Source organism: Rhinolophus sinicus, linkage group LG06, assembly GCF_036562045.2.
Source record: "Rhinolophus sinicus isolate RSC01 linkage group LG06, ASM3656204v1, whole genome shotgun sequence".
NCBI lineage: Eukaryota > Metazoa > Chordata > Mammalia > Chiroptera > Rhinolophidae > Rhinolophus > Rhinolophus sinicus.
The window spans coordinates 33,048,458-33,069,628 of NC_133756.1; the positions used below are offsets into that span (position 1 = coordinate 33,048,458).

A 21,171-nucleotide genomic window follows, 5' to 3' on the forward strand; every position below is an offset into this window, starting at 1 on the left:
CTGTAAATTATAGACAGCTAGGGATGGTTATTGGCAAGGACTAAGGATATAGTTTGAAAAAAAAAATCTCTCACTTGGAAGCCATTGAGAGTCATTGAGGGTTGGCGAAGCATTATGCTAAGCGTTTTACATGTGTTTTCTCATCTAATTTTCTCACCAATTCTATGGAATAGTGATTTAGAAAAACTCAGTTTTCTACCTTCCTGTGTAGGGAAAAACCCAGTTCTTTCCTACTGTGAGTTTCTCCCCTGTGGTCTCCTTGACTACTCACACAAAACACTTCACTTCTGATCACCAAATGTGTGGAGGTTTTTCCCCCACACCAAGCAATTTTCGGTGGCACCAGCTGAATGTCCCAAAATTTAACTCAATTCTGACATTATCTAACCTGAGAGAACTTCAGAGTCCACAAGTTAAGGGCTCAGACCACAAGACTGCCCGCCCCTTCCCAATCCCCAAGGCACACACTTCAGGTACCAGTTGTAAGCTCAGGTTATCACCGGTGCTTCTGACCAACTGGCTATAAATTAGAGGTTCCACCAACCTCTCCTTGGATTTGATTGTTTTACTAGAGAGGCTCACAGAACTCAGGGAAACGCATGGATCAGTTTATTATAAAAAGATGTGACAAAGGATGCAGATGAACATGGAGATAGAAGAGATGCGTAGGGCAGGGTAAGTACAAAGTGTTGCAGAGCTTCCAGGCCCTCTCCAGACGCTTTCCTCACACCTCCATGTGTTCAGTAACCTGGGAACTTTCTGAACCCTGTACTGTGGGGACTTTATGGAGGCATCACCATGGAAGTATGATTAATCAACTCCATTTTCAGCCTTTTTCCCTCTCAAGAGAGTGGGGAGAGGGGGTAGGCAGGGTTAAAAATGCTAAGCTTCTGATTATGGCTTGATGTTTCCAGTGACCAGTCCTCATCTAGGAGCCACCTGGAGTCCACCCAGACTCACTTCGTTAGAACAAAAGACACTCCTGTCACCCAGGAAATTAGAAGAGTTTCAGGAGCTCTGTGTCAGGGACAGAAGTCAAAGACCAAATATTAGAACAAGGAAATTACAAGGGTTTTAGGAATTCTGTGCCAGAAACAAGGGGCAGAGACCAACGTATGTTTTCTATTATCTCACCTGCTTTAACCTCATTTTAGCTTCTGAAGAAACTGACTTGAGAAATGTAGGGTCTTCTGAAGGTTACACAGCTGAGGACTAGATACAGGATGGAAGGCCATGTGTGTCTCAACCTCTGGCCACCACATCACACCATATGTTGAGGAGTTTATCCTTCATCTCTTCTTTGTATGGATTTACAAACAGTAAGAGTTGATTGATCCATTCTCTAAATATTGACAGCAGATTTTTAAAAAAATATTTAAAAAGCCTTTCATGCCTAAAAATTCTGATTACTCCTTTGAAGAAGTTTCTACACAGGTGGATATCTGTTGTGAAATGAAAAAACTTACATTTTAAAAGAAAAAATAATGAGCTATTTGATGACTGAACAGTGTTTCTATCTGCTGCTTTAGGAATCCTACAGATTGTTTGGGTTGCCTTAGCAGAGAGATAATAAGCTCAATATTTTTTAAGTAAATATTTGAAAAATGAGCTATATCTATAATTAGATCAACCTTTCTAGACTCACAATGAATGAAGGCGTTTGAGAAAATTGCGTATTGTACTGATTATATTTGACTATCTATTATATTTCATAGTATTATCACATTAAAGTCCAAACTCACATGATCAGCTTAGTTGCATTACATTAGTTTTATGCTTTGTGAGATGTGAGATAGTCCATATCTGAATTTTAACCCTATGAGGGAAAGATATTATTTTTTAGAATTCTGAATAGAAATCCTTATTTAAAAATTCCATTGTATAGGTCATTTCAAAGAGAGCTTGTGGGATCAAAATCAGGAACTCTTAACGCTGTGACCAAAGATTGAAGTTCTCCATAGGATATAGTAGTCACTCAACAGTGCTATGTTTTCCTGAGGAGATATACAAGAAGAAAAAAAAAAAAGAAAAAATTCCATTTTACCCTGCCTTATGTAGTCATGTCCCGAGTAAAATTTTACCTTTTCTTGAATTTTGGTATTGTATACATCAGCTATGGAATTATTTTGTTAACTGCCACTGATGTAACTTTTATGAAACATAAACTGAATACTACTGGTCTGAGCTTTACAAAACAAAAAACCTACGTTACCCATTTCCTGTAGCGGGTAACGTAGGTTTTTTGTTTTGTAAAGCTCAGGCCAGTAGTCCCCTACCACGGGAATAACCAACCAATTTCTGTATTTGATCCACCTGCGTTCTAATTCCAACCACATGGTATAGGCACGGCTGCTGCTAAGCATATGATAGGATAAGTGCGTTTGAAGTGAGGGGAAGTATTTTGAGGGGGATTAATGGCAATGTGTCTTTTACTGTAATATATATATATTTTAAATTTAAACATTCACCATATTGTTTGATCATACCTCGTATGCTCAAATGCCCAAGATGCTTATGTTATGGTTGGGGGCAGAGGCATAAAGATGTAATACATTTTGGACTATTTTAAAACAATAAAAGTTCAATCCAAGAAGTGACATTCTTGCAAAATGAGTCTTGAGGAGTGAATGAGAGCGTGACTAAGAAAATGGGAATGAGCATGACAGGCCGTGGGACAAGACACATGGCAATAGATGCTTTGCTTAAGGAGATGCGTTCAGTTGACGACGCTGAGCATGAAGGTGAGGGAGACGGCAAAAAGAGGGGAGTGGGCTGTAGAGTAAGAACCAGATTATGATGGGCTGGGAGCCATGTTGGGGAACTGGACTTGATTTGATGCATAATGGTAGTGCTTCTGGAGTGTTTTTATTTTAGCTAAATTATTCTCCAGCAGCAGTGCCAGGAAATACCTGAAACGGACAAAACCAGAGGCAGGGAAACCAGGTAGGAGGTGAGTGCAAGTGATCTAAGCTAGATAGGATGAAGCTGGACCTGTGGTAATAAAGATGAGAGAGGAGACAATTTATAGAAATATTTAATAAAATTATATGGCATGGAGAATTCTGAATGTTTACATGAAGCAGCAAGAACAAATCCAGGTTTTGTGAGGCCTGAACATTATACAATTTATGTAAAAGAGTGCAAAATTATGAATTCACGATGAGGTATGAAAATAAATATTTGCTTAAAATTGGAAAGGAAACCACAGTTACATATTTTTTAAAAATGACAAAACCCTCAAACCTCACAAAATCCAGAAAAAGAAATATATCTCATTAAGCACAAACGAAATGTATCACCATCTTAACTTCCCTTTAGCCGTATCACAAAACTGCCGGTACCCATTCTTTATATCTCGCAGCACAAAGAAATATGACAGGGATGAAACCAAAGTGGAAAGAGAATCAGGAGAGACTAGGATACAGACCAGAACCTTTTGTTCTTGGTGGAAAATTGAGCAATCATGTCTAGTGAGTAGTGAACATAAATTTAAGCTGTTCTTATTTTTTCTTATCTGCACAGAATAGTTTCAATTTTTTATCAGAAAGATTTTGAATTATCAGGAATTACATGTGTTTGGCTTTAAGAACAGAATAATGATTATAATTGTTAAAAATGAAGTTATCCAATGAGGAAAACATTTCATAACATTACTTCACAAAGGAAACTGTCCCCCTCCGGTATTTATTCTTTTTGTCCATTACTGAATAAAGTGCCCCACCATATTCACATACAGTAGACTCTGGTGTTGTCTTAAGGACCAAAACGCCTGAAACCTATGAGTCAGGCAGATAAACTTCTCTAAACTTTAATTTGATTTTTAAAATCCGATTTGAGATATAGTATAAGCAGAAACAAGAAAACAAAACTAAGAATAAAGAGAGTTTTATAAATTGATTTATTTAGAAAATAGCAAATTTCAACTTTGCAGTAGTCATGTGATTGTATTTATACTTGTGAGACAACTGGTCATTCCAGTGAGAAATATGGCAAGATTGGGTCAAATACAAAATTCATGGAGCTTCCTACCTCTACTTTGAGAGACAATTCAGCACTGAGATTAAGTGTAAGGACCCTGGAGCCTGACTAAGCTTCACTGCTTACTGGTGGTATTTAAACTCTTTGTGCCTCAGTTTCATCATCTGTTAAATGGGGATAATAACAGCTACCTTACTGGGTACTAGAGTGGATTATAGGTGTCACTGAATATAAAGATCTTAGAAGCAATATCCAGCAAATAATAGATAAGCATTATATAGGTGATTGTTATATTTGTTTGCCAAAGAGAAGGAACTGTAACTTTTCTTAGAATGGACTAGAAGTCCCCATACAAATAAGTAGTCTGATTTTCAAACTTTATTGCTAGCCACTGTGCTGGGTATGCTGAACTCCAGACCAGTTTCCCAAACTGCTTTCCACATGGGTGTTCTGAGATCATTTATAAATTTTACAAAAAAATAAATCTGGAGCTGAATTAAGTGCTTTAGAGGCGACAGAAATGTCCAAGTAGTTTTATGTGCCCTAGACCCATAACTCCAAGTGGTTCAGGGATGAGCTCTGGAAATGATTGAGCAATAACCTTTCTCTCTGAGGAGATTGGGGAAATACTGTTGTTACTGTGGGCTTTCACTGAACATGACTAGAATTTTCTATGTTAAGACTTTGGCTTCACCTACTTTGGGTGGTGTAAGTTCAGTCCTTTTGAAGAGGTAGACTGTAAATGCCAATTGAATCAATCCCACCCCAAAATCAGCTGTTCTGCTCTGCGAAGGGAAGTGTTGCTTGTTTATTTAACATTTGTGATCTTGTTTATACTGGTGATGGCCACCTGTGGGTGTGAGCAGGGCCAACAAGCTAAGTGACAGATGAGTCATTGCCACGGGGTGGGCACACATCAATTCTGTTCTTTGGATCGTGACTGGAGTTGTCCCCGGCAGCTCACTGCCATTTTCAGACTTGCGTCTAGTATCCCCTTTTATTCGTTGCATCCCAGCAACTCGTCCCTTAACTCAGGCAGAAAGCTCACGGTTTTCTCATGACTACCGTTCCTCATGCACCATTCTCTGAACACAAGGTTTAGGTGACTTCCATTACCACTTCCCTTGAATTTTGATCACTGAAATTCCATTATCCAGGCATCACTTGTATTTATGAGTAAACTTTTCCTCTTGAACCACCTCCATACTCCAAGGCTTCTAGATGAGTCGTTTCCTGACAGCTAAGGAGCAATGATATATAACATATACAACAATGAATAATCTTTTCTGCAGTCAATAATACATGCTCCCACGAGTGTACCCTCTTCTGACATGGGGATGCTGGTGAGAACTCTAGACCAGATATTATCCAATTTGGGAGAGTAGAACAATAGAATATGGTATTCAATGTACTTTTAAATACTTATCTGGAAGGTGTAACTATCATGTTCAATATTATTTGTGCTACAAAGGAAAGAGTCAGGGAGAAATAAACTATAGCATCCATGGATGTTTAGTGAAAAAAGGAAAAATCTGGTTGTCTAATTTGGCTCCTTTATTCTATAGTTGTGGAAAATGAGGCCAAATGCAGTTAACTTGCTCAAGAGCCACATTTCGTCAAGGTGCTGCCGGGAGACTTGAACAGTCTTCTCATTCACAGCCCCATGCTCTTCATTCTCAAATATTTTATACCTGATAACGTAGTGGAAAATGTTTGGCTTCGTGGCTACCTGAGGCATCTTCCTTGATATGAGACACACAAGAAGTCCACGCTTAACATATCAGTTAGTGAGTGATGGAATCAGTGAGGGAGTAAGTGTATAGACGCCTTCATTTTTAAATTTCAGTGTTGGGAGAAGGGAAGAAAACCTTACAACTAATTAGCTCTACACGTAGGCCTTTCTTGACTCTGTCTGCTACAGTTGCTATAGTAATTGATTGGCCTCCTGAACTGTGGAGGTTTTACGAGATTCTCCATCTTTTATATTTGAATTAACTTTTTAAAAATAAGTTCTTTGTTATTTTGAGAGAAGAACAATCATAAATCTAGGATGAGGAGATTAGGTTCTACTCCAAATTCTACTGTGAAAATGAAGAGTGATCATAAGCACGTCACTTTACCACTCTGTGCGTCAGTTTCCTCACATGTAAAATTGAGGTGTTGCTCTAAAGGATAGCTGAAATTCCTTTCAGTTCTTCTGAATGGGTTAAGCTACAAGTCTCTGAATGTTAGAGACTTGTCATGTCAATCAACCTCATGCGTTTCGTACGTTTCCAGTGCCTGATTGTTGGAAGAAGGACAAGGTTGGGAGTTGGGCAACTGTGTTTGTACTGTCAACTGATAGGATTGAAAATGGGAGTAGTATGGTTTGAGTAGCAGAAAGACCATCGCAGGGTTTCTCACTAAACAATGAGAAGATGCTGAAAAGAATTCCTGCATAAGAGCACTTAGATATTTTTGGAGGTTTTTCAACGAGGCCTATATTTTGTATTAAAAAAATAAAAACGTATGTAATTAAAATATAGTTGATTTTATATTAGAATTAGTATATTAGCATATGTCCTAAAACTAGATCACACAAGCACGGATTTTCTAAATAATCCTTCAAGGAAATAGAGCAGGAAATGAAGAGTTACAGGATCTGACTCATACTTGTTTGCAATGTGGTCTGGATCTTTCTGATAGAATAAACATTGAAAGCACTGGGGTAGGCCTGGATACCAGTGATGCCAACAACTGGATTTTAGCATTTCTTGGTCCTAGGTATTCCATCACCGTGTACCTCTTCAAAATACCTTTCACTTTTCTTTTGCATAAATACAAATCGAACCCTAAGTTACTTTCTGCCTTAGGGATGGGAAAACATATGCTGAGAATGTAAAAAGAACAGTGTGAAAAACTCACATAAATAAATGAAAATATTTTAAAATACTACTAGACGTGTAACTTGGAAAGGAGGTAGTTTTGAGAATTAGGCAATGAATAAACTCTTTTACCTAGGTTTTTTCATTCAGTGCTTTGTCATACAGATTGATGGAGATAGATGTGTCCTCAGTGAATTAAAGAACCTAAGATATTCATTGTCACTTAGTAAAACACTGATAAACTTTAAGATTTGTTTCCACAAATCATATGCTCAATTGGAAATACGCATTTAATTCAATACCAGGAGAAAAATCTATTGTTTTTTGCTAATGATTCAGCTGTTCAAATGATCTATTGTATCCGTCGATGGCCAGTGGCAGGAACGAGGCTCTCTGCAGTATTGTAACCATGACATTAGTGACATCATTTAGTGGAAATAGAATTTGGAACCTTTGGGAAACAAAACAGTGGCTTCTTTGCTAGACTCTGTGAGAACCTAATGAATACTAACAGGATGTAATGAATAGTGTTGATTTATCTACATATGCTTAGCAATTTTATACATGTGCACACACATATATACATAAAAATGTTTTATTTAAAAATCCATGAGATTCACAATGCTCTATAGATTTGGGGAATGATGTCCTTGTACTGCAAAGTCATGCTCTGTTTTAAAAACAATGCTTTTTGATTATGTAGTACGTGGACTCAATAGGGCTAAGAAAACACATGCCATTGGTTCTATTCTGAGTTATACCTTTGTTAAAAACAAAGATTCCTTCAGTGGACCTTATTAACTAAAAATAATGAAAGGGTAGTTATCCTGCAAGGGTATGTTAGTCCGCGGTGTTGGGAGATGTACGAGGGGAGCCTCATTATTACTATAGAAACGAATGCTGCTCCTGTTGCAGACGCACAGAGGACAGACTGAACATTATGGAGTGGAAAAGCAATGGGAAGAAGGGATGGCATCCAGTGAGAATGGAAGAAATTACCCATGAAGTACTTTCTTGAGAAAAGAATAGCATGAAGTATGGTAGGGGACCTAGATATTGAAAATTCCTAAACGAAAAATGTGGAAAACGGTATTACAACCTAGGAGGAGGCTGCAAAGAAATGATGATGTTTCTATTTTTAAAAATTAAATTTTCTTCTAAATTAGACATATCCCGATAGTTTTGCCTTTAGAGCTACTTCTTAAATCCTGCAGTCTTCCTTAAAAAGTAAATTTGGAAGAAAACAAAGTAAAGTATTGAAGTTGGTTCTAGACTATGTATTTGAATCCTGAGTTACTTTCTTAGCAGTCTTGGAATTTGGGGCAAGTCACTTGACCTTAAAACAGAGTATAAAGTAATACTGACCTGTTACTTTATACTCTTTATAAACTATTAAGTTAGTATATGAGAGAATCAAATTTAAAATTAGTCCATAAAGTGAGCATTTCTAATTGGGGAAAAGACTAGGAAATGGAATTTGGGATACAAATCACTCATTTGAGCGTTTGAGAATAAAGAGAAAAGGTTCCCCCCGCCTCCATTTCTTTCTTTAAAAATGAGAATGACTTGTTCATCTTTGAAGACGGTAGAGGTAGAAAACATTTATTATACACATATAAATATAACACTAGGTGATAATTTGCAAAGGGAATGAATAAAATGCTATTAAAGTGTTACCTTTGATTCAAAAAGATCTTAATGGATTTAATATTTTCATTCATTCACTCATTTGGATAGACTGTCAAAGTACAATTTTATTTTTAATCATCTCTTTGTGCCATGAATTATATATAAAGATGATATTTTATAAAACTTGATATGTTTTCTAGAAATGTTTATAAGTTAATATGATTTATGTACTATGGTGGACATGGTGATATGCCATTCAGATACCCCTCCAAAGAAAGACTTGCCCCAGCTCCTGTCTGCTCATCCAAGATGATGCCTTTCCCACTGCAACCCACTTTCATGACTGATGGAGGTTGGGGATCTAAAAGTCCAGCCATTTGGGTCTAATGTGGAGGAACAACAGTGATGTCCTGTGGAGTTGACCAAGGCAGTGGGAGGCTGCATTGCATCTCAGATTCTCCTGCCAATTCTCCTTCCTTCCCCTCCCTTTCACAGGGGTTGAGCCCAAGAGCACTCCTTAGTAAACATCCTGCATGCCAACTTCCATCTCAGAGTCTCATTTCTAGAGAACCCAACCAGCATCATGAACCTCTTTCTGTGGTACCCCAATTCTCATGGATACATTTTTGTGCATAAAACTGAAAAGTCAATTTTTAAATGTATGCATGCCATCAAGTTATCTACTTTATATTCTTTATGAATTCACAAAGAAAATAAATGCTTACAAAATTTCAGTTTGCTCACGTTTTATATGCAGAATCTTAGCTACTAAAGAATTTTGAAGAGATGCATAATTACATTTATAGGGAGGAGATACATTACATTTATAAGGAAACCCTTTGGATCCCATCAAACCCACTCATGTAGATGAGCCTCAAGAGGTAAAAGGTTAGTCATACTACAGGTTAGAACACAGGCACGGTTACATTCCTTCCTTACCGTTCTTTGTTAAAAGACAAATTTTTCCATCTTTCCCCTCTCCTTCTTTTCTCTTCTGTTCCTTTAACCCAGTTTCTTTCCTGATATCCCTAAGCCACAGTTGTTTCCCACAACTGCAAAATCCTTTACAGAAATGACTAGGAGTGTGGTGTGTGTGGGGAGTTATACAAAGGCCTCATGTAATTCCGTCAACTTGCAACTGTGCTTAAAATTGATCAAATTAGAGGGTGCTTTCTGGACCCCATGACACTAAGCAGTTCTCCAAGATGAAATGAATATTAGTCAGCCCTTCTTCCCCTGAGAATGCAGGAGATGAGCTGAGGGACAGCTTCTTCATTGCACATTCAGGACTACACGTTTGTACCTTCCTCCCATGAGCAGAATTGCATGCAGTATTTCTTAGCAATTAGAGTCAACAAAGTGCCATTAAGAGTACTGCAGTCTAGAAAAATGTATTATTTCAGAGATCGTTTTAGCTTTTCAGTGCAGAAAAACAATGTACTTACTGCTAAATATATTTCAGAGGGTATGGCCTGGATTTATTCTGTATGTATCTCATATATATTTATATCTAAGTAGTTGAGATCTGTTGTTTATCTTTCCTTTAATGCCTTAACAATATTTTTGTAAGTATTTAGCATTGTGCAAAATGCTTTCACTTATGTTTGTTGAACAAATAATACTGTTATTATATCCAGGCACTAGAGAAGGGAATTACATAAAAATCTTACTTAATTTAAACTTCACAGTAGCATTATGAAGTAGATAATATTATCTTCATTTTCAGGTAAGAAATCTAAAGTTCAGCAAGTTTAAGTTATGATTACTTGCATTTGTTGTTTATGTCCCAGACTTGCTCTAAGAGCTTTACTTATATTGGTTATGTATTTCTCAGAATGACCCCATTTAAAGAGGCCCCATTATTATCACTGGCATTGTATAAATGAGAAAACTGGAACCCAGAGAGATGAGGTAACATGGCCAAGGTCCCACGGTGGGTAAATGGTGGGAGTGGGATTCAGCCTAGTTTGGGTGACCAACCATCCTGGATTGCCAAGGATGAGGGGTTTTCCAGGACACAGGACTTTCAATGTTAAACCCGCAACGGTCCCAGGCAAACTGGAACAATTGTCATGTTAGATCCAGGTGGTCTACTCAGTTGCCCACACTCTTAAGTGCTTAGCTCTTCTGTCTGTGAAGTAGAAGGTAGTGGATCCAGGGTTTGAACCCTCCTGTGTGACTCTGAAGCCTGTCTCGATGTTGCCATTGTGCGGCCATGGTTTGTGTTTTGGGACAAACATATCACAAAAGTGATGATGATTTGCTAACTGGTAATGTGTTTGGATAGGTAATCTTATGCCAAGGACTCATATTTGTTCTTCTTTTATTTGAACAGCTTTATTGAGGTACAATTGATAGGAAAACAACACATATTTAATGTATAATGTATACAATTTGACGAGTTTGGACATATGCATATACCTGTAAAAGTATCACTACAATTAAGGTAATAAATATATCCATCACCTCCAGAAGTTTCCTTCTGCTTAGCACCACGCCCCCGCTTTTTTTAAACAAGTTCTAGAGGTCTGTTGTACAACATAGTGTCTAGTTAACAGTCCTGTATTGTGCAACAAAAAAACGAGTGTTTAAGAGAGTAGAGCTCATGTTATGATTCGGTATTGTCTTCATCTCATTTGATAGCAGACCATTTATTTTTCTTAACACTTTAGTTTCTCCCAAACCTATTCTGTTTCCCATGGCACTATAGACTTGTAGTCTGTATAGAGATTGATGCCTTATCCCCCCCACCCCACGCTCTACTCCTGAATGACATATTCTCATATGTACCCTACTTCAACTTCCCTTCCCCACATGGCTCTGAACATTCAGTATCCGCAGGTAACTCTCAGCTTCCTCTTCTATCATGTTTCCCCCTCAGGCCTCTAAGTGTTATTATTTCCACTATCTTGCCCCCTCACTACCTCCTTAGTCAGTTTCACAGGTCACAGCATCTTCCTATAACATAGTACCAATAAAACTGCCCTAGGACTTGAGAGAAGAGAGAAATGGATTTAGACTGGTGTTGTCATGGACCCCTTCTTAGAGAAGATAGCAATCCAGCCAAGTTTTGAGGAATGATTTTGATTGTGAGGGGACATTAAAAACTAAGGAATATTAAATTAATTTTTTTGATTCCATGACCTGTTCCGTAAGTAAGTTAACTACTGGCTGCCTTACTGAAGCAATTTGGAAAGACTCTGTGTTTGAGGGTCGTGTTTCACAAATGCCCCTAGGCTCACAATGCTTACGTGTATTGACATTGGTTTAGCATTGTAAAGAGCATTGTAATACTTACCAGATGAGTCACTTTTGGTTTGCACTTACTTTCCTTCCCTGAGCCTCAGTTATCTTTTGGCTAGCAATACCAATGGAATAGAGTTGTGAGGTTAAAAATAGATAAAGCGTTTACTAATAAAATAGCTAGTTTGATGCGTGGCACATAATAGCTGTTATTAGTCTTAGCCAAAGAATTATCATACTGTTCATGGATAAAAGCACATTAGAAACAACTGGTTTTATGCTTCTTTTATGCTCTGATGAAATAATAAGTAGATGGGAACAGATAGCTGTTATTAGTACTCTAGGTCAGTAATAAGAAATTATTTTTAAACACACCCCACTCTTTCCCTCTATAGCAATGCTTTGTCATCTAGATTGGGATTTATGTAGGTGACCTCCCCCAGTGCCACAGTGCTACATGTTTAAGAATACCAGATATTTTTACTTTTCAAAGCATACTTTTTCACATAAAATAATATGTTAGAAATCTGAACATGAGCAATAGATGACATTTTGAGATATAAAATAAATTGTTACAGCAAACCCTGAAAAAAATTGCATTTAAATATGTAGATATGTTTGATTGTTGACAGCGAGGCTTAAAGGGAGTTTGAATTGAATATTTTGTTCACAAAAAGATATTAGTAATGTTTCATTGCTCAACGTAGTTTGCATTTATATTTCAGCAGGGTGACTGTTTTTTGTCAGTACAAATATGTGTTTCTTGTTCTGGCTACACTTCCCCTAGGATAAAATAATAAGGGCAAAACTGGTTTTAAATATATTTTGCCCATGATGAATGCAACTTTATCATTTGGTTATATTTTATAATCAGGTATGTAGGTGATGCTTAGTTTATCGCTGCTATTGAATATTTTTTCTGGTTCTGATTAGTTGCAGGCTTATGGGACCTCTAGGGCAGTAAGAACAGATGCAGAGGGGGGATTGAGTAGAATTTTAAATTTTAATTTAAATTGCTATCTTCATGCAATTTTTTTCAGACCCTTGGCCTATTACAGAGAGAGAGAAAGAGAATGAGAGAGTGAGAGAGAGAAACAAAGAAAGACAGAGAGAGAGAGAGAGAGAGAGAGAGAGAGAGAGAGAGAGAGAGAGAGAGATACCCTTTCCCAGCCGTGGTCAGCGGGCATGTGACTATGGAAGAATGGTTAGAGAGGTGTGGTGTCAATGACTTTGAAGATGGAAGAAGGTGGCCATGAGTCAAAGGATGCAGGCAGCATCTAGAAGCTGGAAAAGATAAAGGAATGGACCCTCCCCTAAAGCCTCTGGAAAAGAACACAGACCTGCCAACACCTTCACATTATCCCACTGAGACCCGTGTCAGACTTCTGACTTTCTGAACTGTAAGATAATAAATTTGTATTTTTTTTTAATTTTATTAAATTTATTGGGGTGACAATTGTTAGTAAAATTACATAGATTTCAGGTGTACAATTCTGTATTACATCATCTATAAATCCCATTGTGTGTTCATCACCCAGAGTCAGTTCTCCTTCCATCACCATATATTTGATCCCCCTTACCTTCATCTCCCACCCCCCACTCACCACCCCCCTTACCCTCTGGTAACCACTAAACTATTGTCTGTGTCTATGAGTTTCTGTTTCTCATTTGTTTGTCTTGTTCTTTTATTGTTTTTGGTTTATATACCACATATCAGTGAAATCACATGGTTCTCTGCTTTTTCTGTCTGATTTATTTCGCTCAGCATTACACTCTCAAGATCCATCCATGTTGTCACAAATGTTCCTATATCATCTTTTCTTACCACCGAATAGTATTTGTATTGTTTTAAAAACTAAATTTGTGGTAATTTGTCCTAGCAGCCATAACAATGTAATGCAACCATATACATATTTTATATTACACTGAAGGAAATAAATTTATTTTTACTGTTTTTAATTTATATGTATTTACCTCTACAATGATCTGTTAATAACATATGCTTAAATGACCATCCCTTATCCAAGGCAAATTGGTTCATGGTAGCCCTCAGTTTACTGCATCATGGGAACATACATAAAAGAAACTATGTCCTTCATTCAATGGGTATTTACAGAGCACTTGGTATGCCAAGAACTTTGCTAAGTTCTGGTGGTACTGTAAAGAATAATATCCATGTTCCCTATTCTTATTATATTATCACATTAGTTATGACTAGGATGGAAGGCTTTTTGGAAGTTAATACATATATATTCATGTATTTTAAGATTTCCCCATGTAACATGGAGTCAGGACAGAGTTTATTTTCTTTGGCCATATCTCATTGCTTTTAAGATACGTCTTACAGTGGAACCCCTGGAATTTAAAACCGTTTTTAGCCAAAATGGCAGTGAGCAAGGAAAAAGCCCAAATAGAATTCCAAGTCTGGACACACGTTTAGAAATCAACCATGACTTCAGAAACAGTTTTTAAGTAAGCTGTTCTACGAAAGCTAAATCATAAGTGACAGTTATGCCAAGATTAATTCTTTAACTGCTATGAGATAACTTGCTTCATGAATGCCAACAGCTCTTATTTGATTCAGAAGGGAATACAGCCAATAAATTTTATCTTCTGTTCTCAATCTGGCTTCATTTATCACTGAGTTCTGAAGCTTCTAGTAGATATGAGACTTTCTCCAGTGTTCTTGACTACTGCTTCTACCTCTTTTAGATATTATGCAAAAAGTAGGAAACAAAATATATAGAACCTAAAATTTCAAGAGTTTTCACACGTTGTAAAAATTCTTTTTGTATTTGAAATATATAATACAATAATTATTTTTTCCCTGAAAGAACAGTAAAAAAATTAGCTTAAATTGAAAAGCACTCTCTCTGTTCTTTCCAATATGGTAGCCACTAACTAGCCACATGTGATTATTGAGCACTTGGAACGTGGTTAGTCCAAATTAAGATGTGATATAAGTAAAAAATACACACCAAATTTTGAAGACTCAGTACAAAAGAAAAAAAGACTATCTAATAAAATTTTGTATTGATTCTACATTAAAATGATATTTTAGATATATTTGGCTAAGTAAAATATATTATTAAAATTAATTTTATCTGTATTTTTTACACTTGTTATAATGTGGCTACTAGAAAACCTAGATTTACATATGTGCTTTGCTTTTATGGATCACATTATATGATATTGGACAATGCTGGATTAGATGATTAAATCCGTCATTCCAGTTGTAGGAAAACATAGGAAACTATGTTTGGATTCTTAAGTACTGAGTGTGAGGTCAGTATCTCTTGCTTTGCAAGACCTCTCTTGCTTGGTCCTTCCCCTCTTTCTGAGCCTGGAAGAGGGGTATCCTTCTTCTCAAGAGAGGGATCATTAGGTATAATAGACATGAGTACGTTTAGAACGTCATTGATATGCCACTGAAAGAGGTTAACAAAATTGGGAGAGAGAGTGGGTAGCATATTCTATCAGCTGTACTAGATTATTTGTCCTTTTTCAGAAAAGCTCTAGAATCCATCCCTTGAAAATGAGAAAGAAAGAGCCTGTTCATTCACTAGATCAGGAGTAGATGGGGTCTACAGCCTGAAATGTGAACCTGGGAGAATGTGAGAATGACAGATTTTAACCTCATCTGAGTGGAAAGGAAAGAACTGGGTGGAATGGATTCAATATGGTGATTTCACACTGTCTTCAGCCTTCGTGGTGACTGAATTGATTGGCAATGCACTATTTATCATTTTATTGCAATATTGTTATTAGAGCATGGGGAGGTGGTTATCAAAGTAGCCATGCTTTCTATTTCAGAAACTAACTACCTGATGTCTCCTGGACATGAGTTCAGACTATCCTTCCACTAAGAGTAATGACTTGCTAGTTTCATGAGGAAAAGTATGGAGACAGAAAAATCCTGTATAAAAACTGATATAGGGAGAGGAGTTTGAATCATAAAGTCTCCGAGCCTTTGTTCACTTCTAAGACTTTTTTCTTCCTTTTTTCAAGGCTTTCTGGCAGTGCTATGAACACTTACTGTGTAGAATTGATGAAAAATAATATCATTACCATGTAATCTGCTGAATCTTATTATTTTATTTAAGTTAATACACAAGAGGAAAACATGAGTTCTGTATTAGCAGAAAGGAAGATATTTTCAATATCCTCTTACTGCTTATGAACATCTGTTTTAGAAGTTCTTAATTATCTCCAGGGAGAGAGGGACATAATAATGATGGTCATACAGAAGCAATTTAAAAGTGATCACAATTGGTTCCCCAAATGCATCTTTGCTTGTCTTAGGAGCAGAGGTAGGGTTTGCTTATTCATCTAGTCTGCAAAATGTTGAATGCTTTAGCCATTTTCAAATTTGAAAATTGCTAATATTCCATTTTCTGAGCCATGAAAAGGGATTATTTTGTCTAAGCAAACCCAAACACTGTAACATCCTGGTTAAAATAAACAGCAAGAGATGCTCTGAGTTTCTTTACAAAATGCAATTTTCTACTCTACAGATAAACCATTGGGTGCTAATTATGGGAACTGTGGCAGCTATAGCTCCTAAATAAAATGGCATTCCATCCATTAGTATCATGGAGAGGTTACAGAAGATGGCCTTGAAAGACACAGTATGGGGGACAACTTAAAGATTCTCTGTGGCTCTCATCCAAGAATTTAAAACGCTTTCAGATGGTGTAGAAATTAGACTCATTCTGCATGACTTCAGGTGAATTAGGAAGAAAGATATTTAAGATGAGAGGAACTTCTTCTATGTTTACCAAAGAGCTTCCTAACAAATAGTGGTCACAGTGAAATTGGTGCAACTTGAAGGTCAGGTTCACCCATGAGAGGATGTATTTAAGCAGAGAATAGACAACAGTCTAAATTATGCTGGAATGGGATTCCAACCTTAGTAGAAATTAGGTAGGACATTACAGAAGCTAACCTTCAAAGACATTTCAATGTTAAGATGTCTATGAAAAGCAACGATTGACTTGTGTTAGCAGTTTTCTAAAAAGAAAATGTCAGTGTCTGGATTACATTACTCACTGCAAATCTGAATGAAATGCATTTATGCCTTGAAAGGTGTTGACCTTGCATTACAATTCACACCACCGCTTCAGTGCAATGAAGAAATGCTCGTTAGTAAGGACCTCCACCATATTCCAGGCAAGAGCACTTTTGATGAGAGGTGACTAAAGAGTGTAGGTATTTCTGCAGCCCTCCCACATATAGCAAACCAGGTCGTTGATAGTTCTGTGGGCACAGCTAGTCTTTATTCTGACCTCATTAAAACATTGACCATCTAAGACCTCATGAAATGTATTTGCACACAGATGCCTCATAGTCGATTACCATTCATTTTGTGCCCTAGTGGTTTTGCACAGTGAGGATTTGAAAGTTAAAACCCTCACAAAACTGTGAAGATGGGAGTATCTTTTGTCTAGTTTCTTATGAAGTTGGAATGACAAAAAGTTAGAACAAGAGGAAAAGGTGAAAATTATTTATTTCAGTGGTTTGTCACCATGGTTATACTTTGGAACTTCTGGATATTAAAAAAAAAAAAAAGAAAAATCAGAGTCTGGACCCCACCCGCAAGGATTTTTTAATTGGGCTAAAGTAGGTTCTGTTTTTTGGGGTTTTGTTTTTGTTTTTTGGACAGCACCCCCAGGTAATTCTAATGTGTAGCCAACATGGGGAAGCACTAGTCTTTTCTAACTACTTCATTTTCTTAGTGGGGCTAGTATTAGGACTTAGAAGAGTGGTTTTCAAAATTTTTTGTTTGTAGCACACTATTAAGAGCTGTAAGTTTGGGCAACACACTTGAGGGAACCAAAAGACAGAAAACCACTCTGAACTCCAAAATTATAGTTACAATGCAACACACTTATTATTGCAGCGTGATAGTGGCTCACAGTGTCTACAAAAGCACCCTGATTACTGTATTGCTGTTCCAACCGCCTTTTAAACAACTCTTTACTGTCTTGACAGTGTTTTCTTACATGCACACAGTCAAAATTCTGGCAGGTTCCCCAAATTCGTGATCTTTCTTTGTTGTCAGATCCTTATTAGCTCCTAATTGCAATGAGCTGTACACTCCTTGAAACTCAATTCCATGACCTGCCTTGTTCAAAATTCCATCTAACAGACGTTTCATTCATTCACTCATCAATGGAGATATGGTGGTGAGAAAAAACAAATACAGCTCTTGTCTTCCTGGGACTTACAGACATAAATCAAATAATCACTTAAACAAATGTAAAATTGTGTCTATGACAAGTCTAAAGAAGATATATAGCTCTAGCAAAAAATGTAAAATGGGGATTTGACCAAATTAGGGAAGTCTGGGTAAGTCTTCCCTGATAAAGAGAAAGATGAACAGAAACTAAGAAAAGAATGAAAAGAAAGATCATTTCTGACAGGATATATTAAATGTTTTACCATACAACTTGCTATTCAGTTGTAACAAATATAATTTCATATATTGATCAAAATTTAGCTCAGTACCTAAGAATGGTGCCAAAAGATATAAATTTGGAACCTAACAAATATAATGAGTAGAAGTAACTCCTTGCAAAACTTAGAAATGTTTAGGTCGGTGAAAATTTGGTTATTGACATTGTTAAACTCTTGAAGATGCACAACTGGTAAGGGGTGATGTTTTTATAACTGGTATTAGAATCAGGGATGATATGAAAACTTTCACGAATACCTAAATTTATATAGATGGCCTCCAGAATTTTTGATAGGAACAGTTGTCAGAAAATAGTCTGGCTTTCCTAGTACTGAGTTATAAAACTTGGTGCTTAAGATCATTGTATATATTGGTTTAATTTAAACCAAATCACGTCCCTTGCATTTTCTAGTATTTCCTTCTAATTTCTCAAATAGAAGAAATCACTTTCTCTCAATGTATTTAGAATTATTTACAAGAACGTAGCCCTCCTAAAATGTCCTTGGACAATATGCCAAAGTCCTCCATAACTTTAAAGAAGAACAGAGGATAATAGATGGATCAGCGATCCTTATGCTTTTCTATTGAGGCCACCTGGTGGATAACATACTAGTTCCATGGGTACATGCTCATGACCCAATAGTTACACGTGTACTCCTGGTTCTTCCAGTCATGAAAGAATATAAGAATGCATATAAGTGAGAAGAGTATTATAGAGGGTTCCTTGAAGCTTAAATTAAAAAAAAAAAAACCCTATGTTGCAAACTTCTATACCTTCTTATATTTGATTCATCTCATAGCTAATCGTAGCTCACCACATATCCATTTCAGTCCTCCATTTTAAAAGTTAAGAAACTCTTATATCTTACTTTTAAAATGAACTTCAAGCATATTATACATAATGGAAAGAGATTCTTTATTCTAACAATGAGCCCATTGAGCTGGTGTTCATTTCTATGAAGAAATCTCCACTAGGGTCTTTTGGTGGAGACAGTGAGACTCACTTCTCCAGGAAGTGCCATCACCCCTCTCCCTGAACTAACATGACCAACTCAGAGGTGATGGGTGTTGCCTTGAAGTAATAGTTAGGGACTGAAGACACAAAGAAAAGATGTTCTTTCACACCCTTCAAGGCTGTGCACCTGTGCCAACAGATGAACACACTTATCTCCCATTTTACACCAGAGAATGCCTAGTCATTCTTTAAATCCAATTTCAATATCATTTTCCCTGAAGTCTTCCGTAATGTCTTCTGGTAAGTTTAGCAATTCCCCTCATTGGAGTATTAAGTTCGTATGTCTCCTATGTGACATATTCTCAACTGTACAATTGATTTACCTTCACAGGAAAACCTGAACTTCTGAAAGCTAAGCCCCAACCTAGGTGTAATCTATTGATGCACCATCTAGTATAGTTTTTGGCACGTATTACATACTCAAGAAATGGTTATTAAAATAAAATAAACAATTGAGTAAGTGCCTGAAAGAGTAAGTGTGAGTGAAGATGAAAAGATTCTTGTTCTCACAGGGAAGCTGCAACAGATTAATTAAACAAATGGTAAGGCCATAGGTTTCTGCCTTGAACTGTGCAAATGGTAAGTATACAAAGAATGTCACAAGGATCTCGCTTTGAAGAGGAATAAAAACATCTAACATCTTAGGCCCTGGTGACAAAGGCAATAGAAAAGCAAGACAGAGGACCTTTAGGAACTGGTGATGTCAGCCTCTGTCCTAGCAGTATTGTGGAGTGTGGCATTTTGATAACTGTGAGAACCAGACCTTATTTTTCAAAGTGTCTCAGTGATGTAAGTTGATCTGGAACCAGGAGCATCTGACTTTGAACCCTCTGGCTGTTTTCCGAGCTGTGTGAGTCTAGGAATATCTGGAGCCTATTTCCTATTCAATGGCTATGACCTTGTACTTCCCGAGGAATGAGGCTGTCTTCATGCTACTTATTATTCTGGTTGCTTTCCCAACTCTGAAAACCTTGAGTCCTGAGAAACATTCATTCTCTAGTTAATAGTCACTCAACTGCTAAGCCTATAACATAAGGAGGATAAGGGATTGTCATCCAAGTGCTCATTAACATGTCTGTTCATTACTGAGGTAGTTTTCATGTGACGTCTATTATTTCTTTGCTTTCCTGCTCCTGCCTCCTTTTCCCCTAGGTACCACCAATCCACCAGATATGTTTCCCCTGGGGTCTCAGATATGTTTCCCCTGAGGTCTCTGAAGCCCTCCAGGTATAGTAGTACCTATCTAAAACATTATTATGGATAAATGACTTAATTAGTATTCTTTCAAGCCCTGTGAAAGCTTAGCTTATGCCCAAAATAGAGCAATTACAAAAAAAAAAAATGACGTTGAGTAAAGGAGTGGTTTTTTTCCTTTTAATATCTTCAGTTCTTGAATTTTGAAGTAGAAAATTTCTAAATGTTTTAATACAGCTGAGCTACCAAAGCCAGTTTTATAGAAAATGCTCTTGCAGAAACTAATTTTTAAAGAACATCCAGTATGTTCATGACTCTGAATCCTCTGAAATGAGCAGTTGTTTTCCTATTTAGGTAGAACTTTCAATACCAAACATTATAATGAGGTTTCAGAAAGGTCAAAATTAACAATAGTTACTCAAATTTGAGTGCTCTTCTCTTGAGAGTAGTGAGGTAACTTGTGAAACAAATTGAGGTATAATTAAACAGAATTAGATTTTCAACTCCTCAAGATTATTCACATTCACGGTTTCTCTTAGGTTTCTCCTATCCTGTATCAGTCAGAGACCCAGCAAACCTGAATTTGTCCCTGATTATTTTAATAATATGTTGTTAGTGAAGAAACTACTTGCAGAGGTATGGTTAAAGCAAGGGACAAAGCAAGGGCTGATGAGACACCTAGAGACTACTAGCCGTGGTAAGCCTAGGTCTGAAGGGACAAGAAGTAAAAGTGTTAACAGGGTCACATGATGAAGCTGAGGGAAGGGCTAACCAATGGAGCTGTGGAAATAGAA

The 21,171-nt window shown here is 37.0% G+C and overlaps 1 protein-coding gene and 1 non-coding gene across 10 annotated transcripts in view; both read left to right on the top strand.

Moving 5' to 3' along the window:
- Nucleotides 1-21,171, top strand: part of PDE4B (phosphodiesterase 4B) — a 564,992-nt gene that overhangs the window by 277,893 nt on the left and 265,928 nt on the right. The window lies entirely within an intron of this gene.
- LOC141572565 (small nucleolar RNA SNORA25) lies at nucleotides 1,884-2,010 on the top strand. The gene has a single exon (XR_012497889.1). It is a non-coding gene; the product is annotated as a small nucleolar RNA SNORA25 (small nucleolar RNA).